At 35.6% G+C, this 11,350-nt stretch overlaps 1 long non-coding RNA gene across 1 annotated transcript; it reads left to right on the top strand.

Annotated features, from left to right (window-relative positions):
• Positions 1–4,635: 4,635 nt before the first annotated feature.
• Positions 4,636–10,974, top strand: LOC310896949. The gene is made up of 3 exons (XR_014581942.1): positions 4,636–4,725; positions 7,199–7,251; positions 7,871–10,974. It is a non-coding gene; the product is annotated as an uncharacterized lncRNA (long non-coding RNA).
• The last annotated feature ends 376 nt before the right edge of the window (positions 10,975–11,350 follow it).

Here is an 11,350-nt window from a genome sequence, read left to right as displayed (position 1 = left end):
CTCCTGCACATGGTGAAAAAGATAGACATCTCACAATCAATGCAAAATTAGAACGGTCATCTACTGTCTCTATAGCCAAAATAAATAAACAGATAAATTGTGTTCCTTGTGAATTCCAGAGCTGTCTGAACGGACATCATTAAAAATACTTTCCCCCACACATGGTCAGGGATCCACCAACATTCCTGGTAAGGAAAGTTACATTGCTCTCAAGATGATCACCATACTGTAGTCTTTTTACAAACTGGGATAATATCAATCCAACTTACGTAAGGATTGCAAGCACTGAAATACTAACTCCTAGTGATTGTTTGCAAATAAGCAGCTTTTGATGCCTTGTGAACTACTGAGTCAGGGTTACTTTGTTTGGAATGACATTTCAAGAACAGCAAGTGGCTTTCTTTATTGGATCTGAAACATCATTTTTGGGAATACCATATGCTGTGAAATATTTGTAGCAGATGATTATCAAACAACTGCATGCAAGACAAAAAAAAAAAAAACCTGACCTGAAACATTATGTAAAATAGATATTTTTTATGTTTTATGAATCTTCCTTAAAAAAGGAAAACATATCTATTTTTAATATTTTCTTCTGTGTCTACACATCTGTCTATGCTGGGCTTGGCCAAATGATTTCTTATTTATTTCCCCTTTTTTCTTTATCTTTTAAAGCTTATTTCTTGTTATCTATTCCTGGCCATGCCCTTTTTCCCTGCTATGTGTTGCAACTACTCCATTAAGCCCTACTGACTGTGACAGCACTATCCTGTTGCAAGACTGACCCAACTTACAATTTTATGTTCCTTTCTGCCACCTGATCATTGCCTGCCATGTCTTCCAGCAAAACAAAGACCTCTTTGAAACTAACATCTCTTGCGAAACACCTCTTTGTCAATCAATTTAGTAATGGTATAACCTCACCTCAGCACATCAGACTTCTGAGCTATGACAATACAGAAATGCCTCAGGGACTGCATTTTCAGATTGTAGACATAAACACATAAAATCTGCAGCTTAAGTCAGCACACAGCCCTCTGGATAACCAAATTGCATTTTCCTGATTATTAAAAGGGAACACATCTTCCTTATTAACAGGCAACAGGTTAAACACCTGAGTTTAACCAACAGAAGTTTATCATAAAGAGACAGAAAGCCAAACAAAATAATGTATAATTTTAATTAGCTGTAGTAACCCATTGGTAGTAAAATTGATCCCCTTCACACCTTACACAGCTGCAGTAGTCATAGTCAAGCCCTTCTCAGGATGACGAACCGATAGCCCAACTTTTCTTCTCTCTACACATTGCTCATATTTGACAAAAGGGTGTCCCAATCAATCCGTTATTCTTAAAAGATGTTCTGCTCTTGGGCTTTTACATTCCCTCCCAATTCAGTCAATGTCCTGTGCTGAGCATAGTAGTTGCATCAGAGTCTGCACAGTAAATGGCTGAAGGTGGCAGAGTGGGTCTTTTACTCCCTTTGGACTCAAAACCAAGAAGCCCTGCTTACTCGGTTTGCTAGTGGACAGTCCCATGATGAGTCTGATGCCACCCTTTGTGTTTTGGCTGTTTAGAAAAGGATTGGTGGTATTCAGATTAGGTGTTGGGTGAGAGCCATCATTGCACTGTACATGTTCTGCAATATAGCCAGGCTGTTGAGATGTTCAGAGAGGTTTTGACAGTCCAGTTGCTGATCAAGACTGAAACAGGGCACATCCTAAAAACATTGGAGATGTTTTAAAAGGAAAGGAGTGGATGACATTCAACTTTAGCATCTACAAACATGATCTGTGCAGTTGTGCTTCTCTTAACTAGATTACTGGAATGCAGAAGCAACTTCATAAAGTAGATCCATAACTTGAGTTGCATAGCTGTCTAAAAAAGTGGGAGAAAGACCTTAAGAAATAAAGGAAAGTGGCTGAAATCTTTCCTATTTATTCTACAACCCCCAATTAGTATTTTACAATATATCTACTATGGTTGTTAATTGACAAATAAACAGCATATTACCTACATAGGAAATTAAAAGAAAGGAAAATGAAAAAGTATATCCTTCTATCTAGCTAAAGATACTAGAATAAATGGTCTCTGTGATTATTGAACAACAATTAGTTGAATAATCCAGTGAACAGTTCTTTCTCTTTTGCAGGCTTATTTGTAAAATCCACAGGAAAAATACTTCCTAGATTTTTCATGAAATTCAATTGCTTTCTAAACCTACAGGCTAAATTAGCGTTACTCTATAAGAAACAAACCACATAGCAATACACTAACATATTTAGTTCCTTTTTTTTTTTTTTTTTAGGGATGCTTTTATTTTTTATCAATGTTATAATCTCAGAATTAGTGGGGTGGATAAACAAGTCTTATTCACAATCACTAATTTTAAACACAGAGACCAGTCTAAATTAAGCTTCTCTCCTGAGTCATTCTCCAAAGAAGATTGTCTCTGTCTCTTTGTCTCTTTCCTTCTCTCTCTCTTTCTTTTTCCCTAAAGAGTCCAGGGAAGAGATTAGCCCCCATGAATGCTTCCTCTAGTACTAAGTCATGTTTTTCCTGAAAAATTGACTACTTGTATCTTAAACAAAGGCGAATAGGAACTTATTAAAAAATAAAAATAAAAATCAGCCTTCAACTACAATGAAAAAAAAAAGAGGTGACCTTTGACAATAACACTCAAACTAGAATACAGCTGAGACATATCATTCATTTAAACAGGGCATAGAATTAAAGTGTATATCTGTATTATTCCCTGTTAATACAAGTCATATTTGTTTTCTTAATTTCTCTCTCCTTTCCAATTTATTTTAACTTTAGTAAGGTTGAAAGAACCTAAAGATATAGTAGTCTTGAAAGGATTCCAACAAGTTGTGCTACATATGTGCAAATGTTTATGTCTTTTTTGAAGATTTTTTCTCCCTTTTTTCACCAAGCTGTAATAAAACTATGTGCAAAACGTAAATATAAACAGTTGAGGGAGCAGTCTCCTAAGTGTGTGCACACTGTTTCCAAACTAGGAGATAACCCATACAAATATGTTCTGGAATTGGGGCAGTACTGTACTGATCAGCAAGGGATAAATGAGATTAGAAACTTTATTACATAGTAACTTTTTAACTGTATAAAAAAAAAAAAAATTAAGGTTTCCCATGTTGAGTTGAAGATTTCTAAAAATTTGCTGGAAAACACCCAGAACCAATAGCAGTTTGAAAAAAAATATCAGCACTATAAAACATTAGTGACTGTGACATAAATCCTGAGTACATTGTGTAACACTGTTTACATGGTGAGCAACAACACCTTACTTAAAGTGTATAGTGTTTAAATGTCTTGAGATGCAACATAGGTTGCATTTTAATCCCTAACATTCTGTAATGCTGTCCTGATCTAGGTGTTCCTGCCCCAGCAGGGGGACTAAACTAGATGATCCTTCAAGGTCCCTTCCAGTCCCTAACATTCCATGATTCTGTGATTTTAACGCAGTATTCCATACATCTATGGAGAAAATATGCAAATGTTAAATGAGAATAAAACAATGAATGATAATAAATGTCAGACTTTTTCTCCTGAAGTACTTATTTGGTGTTTTAATAAGCAAAATATCAAAAGATAGCTTCTCTTGTAACTAAACTGTGGTGTTAATTCTGGTAACTGTCATCTAAACAATTTAAATGTTTAATATTCTGTTCCCCATACATAGTATTGGAGCAGCACACTAATAAATAACAACAATGATTCAAGTTTACAGCTCACCCAAATCTAATAAAAGGCTCAAAATAAATTAGGATCAAAATATTCAAGCTGTGATTCAGTAAGACCCTTTAAATAAACACATGGGAAAACTATTAGAAACAGGGAGAACTCAGTTTGATAATACATGACATTCCACTTATGGAAAAAAATGCTTTGCTTTATTGCCTAATACAGGAAGCTTTCTGCTACTAGTTAATACCAAAGCACATTCAAAAAACCAAAATGTCAAAACATTACTGTTTTTCCCTATTTGAACTATTTAGATATACAGATCCAAGAGAACTCATGAGTGACAGCAGTGACTTAGAGGAGAAATATGCCATTTTCAGTTACCATACTTGGAATAAGAGATGAAAAAATGATTGTAGCAATAAAATCTGACTCAAGTACTAACCAAATGTAAAAGAACACAGTGAATTTTATTTGAATAATTTAAAGCACCTTCACAAATATTGATTATGTAAAGACTGCAATTTACGGAGGTAAGAAAGATTAATAATGTTATGCTTACATTAAAAATTAACACCTGGAAGTGTATTGACCACATGAATTTGAATGCAGGTATTCTAACTGCCAGACTCTTCCCTGTGTTAGACACAGCACGTCAGTAGGAACCATGTGTTATCTAGCTTTATGAATGTAAAAACGTTTGTCTGCTTCCAGTACTCCTTAACTGAGATTCCGTAGGGTTTTCCAGATTTATAGAATGAAAAATTATCAGTACTGTTTGTGTTTTACCATATGGAATGATCACATCAATGCCAATAGCTCACAATCAGAAAAGTTACCCAGAAGTTATATGTGTGCTTATATTTACTATGCAAATCAGGAATAGAAAGTGTTGCATGTAAGCTTTTAAAAAGACGTTATTTTCTTCTGTAGGGTGGAATAACACCTCTCAAAACATGTTTGTTGCCCTGTGAAGAATGTCAGAAACACCACACCATCTGGGCAACTGCTATTTCTGAAGGTGAGCAGTGATCAGGGGATGAAAAAAGGGAGTAGGAGCTGTGGTAAGCAGCTGGCAGAGATGGATCTCCTCTTCCTTTGCCTCAAAGCTGTGAACTTCTCAACCTGAGTAGGCCAGGGAAGGTAGCATTGCCTTCTATGCTGAGAATGCCTGGCATGGCCTAGAGGAAACAGCAGTAGCAGGAAGCAAAGCATATTGAAAGTGAAATTTTAACGGGTGATTTGGGAATTGGCTGTGATTTTAACAGCTATTTTAACTGACCAGGACCAAACCTTTCTTAGTACTACCCTGAAGAGAGTAATAAAATTCAGAACAAGCAAGTTTGAAAGCAAGGACCATAAGAAGTAAAACAAACTATCATGTGGTGTTGAGCTAAAAACTGTCTAGAAATTAAAATGAGATTAAATACTCTCTGGAAATGTTCCCAATGCAATTAGAATTTCCTGTTGCAACTGAATTACCACTGATCAAAAAATCTTGGATTTGGCTGTAGAATAAGATAAATTTAAATTTTTGTAAATGTGATTGCAGAAATCAATATTAACCAAAGAATATTAAGAAGTAATATTTTATTGTGGAATGTATGGGAGAATGGGAAAAAAGATAAGTTAGAAAGCTCCCAAGGAGAAAAAGTGATGCTAATTCTGACAATGAATTTCAACATAGAAAAATTACAGAAACGTGACCTTTTGCAAGTTTTTCAATATAAAGCACTTTAAATGTTGCATTAAAGTTGACTATTCAGTCGTCAGCAGGTGTTAAGCAAATTGATAGCAGCAGTAGCTAGAAGAGGCTAATGTACGCATGTTTCTGTCTCTTAACATCAGGAGGTTTACTGGCTGAGAATCATTCTGACTAATGATTTATAAACAGAAACAATATTAGCTTAATTCTTTTGGTCTGGACCTCAGAAACAATTTTGTTTTGTTTAGCAAATAAAGAATGAAGTAGTGTTCAAAGGTATTTCCAGAGAGCATCTTTCTTTAATTAAAGTAATTGCAATGACCACAACATTTTCAGGCAGCATACATACGCTTCTACAGAAATTAAAACAATTTGCTTATGAGGTTCTTACACTTTTCTTTTTTCAAAATGCTATCAAGGAGGGAATGGGTGGAAATTGATACTATCTCTAGTTTGGTGAATGAGATGGTAAAGAAAGATAGAAGCCAGCGACCATATCAGTATACCAAAATGGAAATAATTTAATTCAAAGGTATTTAATGTACTTCACAACTAAGGTGCTGAAAAAAACTATGTATGGTTCTGCAAAGGGAATATAATATATATATATATATTCCTGAATATAATAGATGAGTTGAAATATGTTCAAGATTTTTTTTTCTCAAATAATTTTGAAAAGGAAAAAAAAAAAGAGAGAAAGCATGCCACTTTCAAAAGAAAAATGCATTTATTTGAGCTTAAAAAAAGAGACACAATAATCAAGCTATTTGCCAGACTCACTTTTTTTTTGTCAAGCAACATCACAATTAGAGAACTCAAAACTTTATGAAGTAATTAAGTAACTGCTGTTAGTTTTTGCCTTATACATCATAATTTAAAAAAACATGCTATATTTACAGTGTCTATGTACAGTGTTTGTTACATCACTGTAACAAACCTTTTCATTTATTTCTTTAGTCATGAAGATAAAATAATGAAAACTTTAAATATAAACAAGTATTTAGTGTAGATCTCTAAATATTTCACTTCAATCCTGTTGCGTACAGCTTGGTTGCAACCTACCTAATCTGTTTCAGTGTGTGATGAAGCACTTAATGTGGACCCCTTAGTGGATTTACTTTTGAGCATAATGCTTCTAAACTCTGAGATCAGTACGCAAACTTGGCACAAAAAATTAGAGGCTCAATATACCCTCTGTTCTTGTACCTTTACCTCTTCTTGGTGTATCTTTCTCCATAACCCCTACAACACTCTTCCCACTTCACCAGCAGCCCATGTTCCCACGGTCCCAGGCACCCATCAGGCCCAGCATGGGCCACCTGTTCTCAGACTTCTGAATAAATTGCTCAGTCATGAAAGAGCTGTGAGAGAGTCTGTTGAAAGATAACAAAGGTAGAGGTGTGGTTGTTGGGATGGGATTGTTAGCTCAAGGTTTCAAGAGGAGAAACATCAACTTGGAAATGTATATAATACTCATGGAGAAAAAATGAAGGAGCCTGCTTAAGGTTGGTTAGAAAGGTTTGGGTTGAGTTGTCAGAGTCACCAATGTTAATGGATCAACAACTGTGGATCAACAACAACTCAACAGGTCTAAGGGCTTGTCCCCTGAAACTGCAAGGGCCAAGCTTCCTCTCCTGCCTGGCCAGCAAGGACTTTTTGGGTGCTGTATTGGACTGCTAAGCACATGGATACTTGATCTAACTGCTCATTTAATCCTAGAGATATTTTATGTGCAATAATCAATTAAAAATTGCTTTTTACTTTCAAATTGCATATATGTTTCTTGCAGAGTCTCTGTACCAAGTTAAAGATGATTGGACAAATTGACCCAAAAAGGGGGAGGTAACATTAATCTCTTTTCATCTACTCATCTTTCTCCTTTTCTCCCCCACCATGATGTCACTACCTCTTTTCCTAGACTGCACCAGGTAGTAAAACTTAAAGCTGTTTGTCCTCTTTTGCTGTACCTCTTTTTATTCCCATGGCACTGATACTACAGAAATAGTAGATGGGAGTCATTTGTCCACTCTGCCTACATGGGTTAACGCAATCTGTTAGGAAAATACTAATCACAGCCATTAAAACACATTTTAGATGATGTATGGGAAAGTCATCCTCAACTAGGCAGATATTTTTCTGAAGTTGAAACCAAATATTCTTTTGTAGTGTTGTATAAATGTAAGATGTAACTCCAATGTTCCAATAGCTATTGCTTTTGTATAAACTTTGTATAGATATCAGATCAAGAATGTTAATGTAGCTTAAATGACATTAAAATGAAACCTTCATTTCCCTACTAATAGATATGGTCGAAATGAGACACAAACAGTGAGAAAGATTTGGTGAAGTTCACTGCTTCACGAGTGAAATTTAGACTGATTCGTTTAATAGATTTCTGAAGGTGTGAGGATGCTTGCCTTTAATACATCATTTTTAATTTAAGGCTATCCATATTTTCCAGGTAACTTTGTGTCACCAGAGGAAAATATGGATCTCTTGCAGGAGAGGATATGAAACATTGTAGAACTTTCAGGACTTCTTGGCTGAATTTTATGATATATGGAAAGAGTTACGGATAAAGAATATAAATCTCATTTGGGGTGAGTGAGGTAATTTGTTGTTGACCAGGACAAGTGTTTTTGAAGAGTGGAATTAAAATTCTTCATTGAGTAGGGACAGGACATTGATTTGTGGTCATTACAGCAAAGAAGAATGGTGCTCTTGACCTACTACTACCTACCCTTTGACATAAGATAACAAGAATTTATTGTTGCTTTTTGTTCTCTGCTGCTTAAAGTTCTGCACTGGAATTCAAACATGCTTTCATGTGGCTTCAAGTACTCTGTATTTTTTAAGAAGCATGGTGATCTGTGGCAGAAATTCTGGTGGAAAAGACATTTTGCTGCCAGTATACCAAACATACAGGAGTTATTCAAGTCCTTAGTACCCTTTTTAAAACTTTCTGATTTCATGAACCATTTTCCTGGCATCTCAGAATGGCTAAATTCTGGTTTTATAAGGGAAAAGTACTGGGTGTATTTTTTTCCATCCTCAAATCCACTCTATCTCAAAGGGGCTTTTACGCATGTAGTTTTGTTACTCAGTGGGAACACAGTCTAAGCAGATGTTCCTATATGATGATGCAAAGAAGAAGTGTTTGTTTCCTTTTTGTCTATGGCTGGCTTTCATAGTGTGCTGTCAGCTGCGAAAATATTAAATGTGGCTAGCAATTTCAGGTAATTGCTGAACAAAAAAGTTTATTTATAAACAATGAATTGTTCCAAATAGAAGTCAAAATTCAGAGTCCTTAATCTGGACACAGTATGTGGAATTCAGCTGACCAAACACAGATTTTTACTCTGCCAGTATCAACATCTGAGATAGTTGTCTGCACCCTCTTTACAAGTTAATAGAGGAAAAACAGCACTAGAGTGAGATGTGGTTTACTTCATCCTAATGCAGATGTCTAAATCAAGAACTTGTTCCCTAAATGTGGCTGTTTCTCGTCATCAAGTGTGAGAGGAGCTGAGGGTAGTTGATCACAAACAGACATCAGCTTTATACCTGGATAGATACAAACCTGAACTCTTCTTGCTTTTTGACTCTGCATGCAACTATCCATCTCTTCTCTTGTCACTTAGCTCTGGCAAACCTTAGCTTGTCTACCTGTAGAGGAACTATCACCAGGTCCTAAATCATGGAATCATTTAGGTTGGAAAAGATCTCTAAGATCATCTAGTCCAACTTTTAACCTAGCACTGCCAAGTCCACCATTAAACTATGTCACTGAGCTCTACATCTACATGTTTTTTGAAGACCTCCGGGGATGGTGACTCAACTACTTCCCTAGGCAGCCTGCTCTAATACTTCACTACCCTCAATGCTGCTTTGGACTCTAGACTCCTTACCCACCTGCAGATATCCCAACTCTTTTCCTCACAACTATGTCCTGAGATGAGAGCACCTCACCTCCCTACAGCATCTCAGGAGTTTGGAAGAGGAAGCTGATGCCAGTGGCAGACAGGAGCTTCAGTGTATCCTCAGCCCCTTTAGGGTTCTCTGATCCTGCCAAGGGCAGCAGAGTAGCATCATCTGAGGAAACAAACACTGATTGGCTGAAAACCAACTGTCCTCTGTTATGTGAATATTTGGTCAACAGAAAGAATAGATTGGGCACCTCAGGAAGAAAGAAAGGGTGAATTTAATGGCTATGGTAAGAGAACACATCATAGCCACACTGTTTAAATAAGATCTTTATCTTGTATCATGAGAATTTGTATGTTGATTGTATGTTGTAGCCAACCATGAGTCTTTCTTGGACACAGGGGAGCTATTTCCTTCGTTCAAGCATTCATCATCTATATCAGAATGAACATGTAAATGTTTGTAATGAGGACATACACCACTGTCTTCCTGTAAATAAACAGTTAACAGACTTCAGAGGGAATGATAAGGCATTAACAGACTTTAGAGGGGAGGCTTTACTTTGGAGAAATCACCCATCCACCTTTTGCCTTTTTTTTTTTTTTTTTTTTTTTGAAGAAGAAGACAGAAACTGTCAACCTTAGGATCCACAGGGGAACTGGAAGATTAAGTATAATGTCAGAGAAAAGGGGTAGATGCTGTGATGATTTTGTGCAATAATTTTAACTGCATTATTACAAGGCTTTTTGTATTAATTTGTGATTTGGTTTATCCGGCTGTTAAAAATGGGTTGGACTGGTAATAAATTAATAGCTTCTTATGTGTGGTATGTTCAATTTTCCCCATAGTGACATGAGAATATTATCATTGGTTGAAGAAAGCAGCAGATAATGAAGCTAATAGGCCAGTTTACATACAAGGGAATGACAGAAAAGAATGTTAAAGAAAATTAAATAAATTAAGCCAAATCTAGTTTTCTCTGGTGAAGAGAGAAAAAAAAATGTGTTTTAACATAAAGATAGCCATTTAGAATAATTATATTATTGCAATTATAGAAAATACATAAAGAAATTCAGAGCTAAAACAAGGAAAAATACAGAAGCTTTATCATGATGTTTTTTGAAGAAACTGGAAAATAAATTAAGTGCTTCTAACTAAATGCAAAGAGTGAAAGAAGGTCAATGGTGGACACAAACATGACAAATGAAAGTAAGGACATAATAACTATTACAGAGTCCTGGTTTATCCCAAAGGAAGAGGCTGGGTAATAGAGTTACAGGATGTTCCAAAAGAAAATGTTCATCATAGAAAAACAGAAGTGGAAAGGGATTATATCTTTGTACTGTAGGAAAGTTAAAAGAAATCTTGAATGAAAAACAGAATCAATTTGGCAAAATTAGTGTGGAGCAAATGTCTAAGCACCAAAAATATAAAATGGTAACTTAAAGACTTTTTATTGCCACATAAGTACAGAACAGAGGACATAAAATTTCTCAGCTTCTCTAAGTTATTACAGTTCACTTGCTTTCGCTGGAGCTACAATGATTTGAATCATCTAAAGATAAATGCAAAAACAGTCTAGATAGAAAGAGAAGATGAAAGATGACAGCTGTATTCCTAAGCAGGAAATCGTAGAGGAACTTAAATGACACAATCATAGATGATTCCTTTTGGGGCTGGGTTTTATTAATTTTATCTGATCTCAGATTCACTTAGGCTTTGGAGCACTTAAGGCTAGATTCCACTTAAAAGCTCTTTGATTTGTTTTTTTCTCATAAGAAATCTTGTAAAAGGAGGAGTGGGAAAAAATGGAGGAAAAAATAAAAAGGGAATGATAGCTGGAGAAAAAAAAAAAAGTGCATTAGAAACTTAGCATAATAGCTTAGTAAACCTATTCTTCACTCTTTTGAGTCAGAGTGATGTTCCAGTCCTGATCTGTCTGTGACTTTGATTGGCTTTGTGATCATTTCTAATTGTACGGGGCATAATCCTTCATGAAATGTAACAGTGTGAAAAA

The sequence above is a fragment of the Anser anser genome (assembly GCF_964211835.1).
Source record: "Anser anser genome assembly, chromosome: 3".
NCBI classification, from domain to species: domain Eukaryota; kingdom Metazoa; phylum Chordata; class Aves; order Anseriformes; family Anatidae; genus Anser; species Anser anser.
The sequence above is the reverse complement of the archived record's forward strand: the minus strand, read 5'-3'. Positions and strand labels throughout refer to the sequence as shown.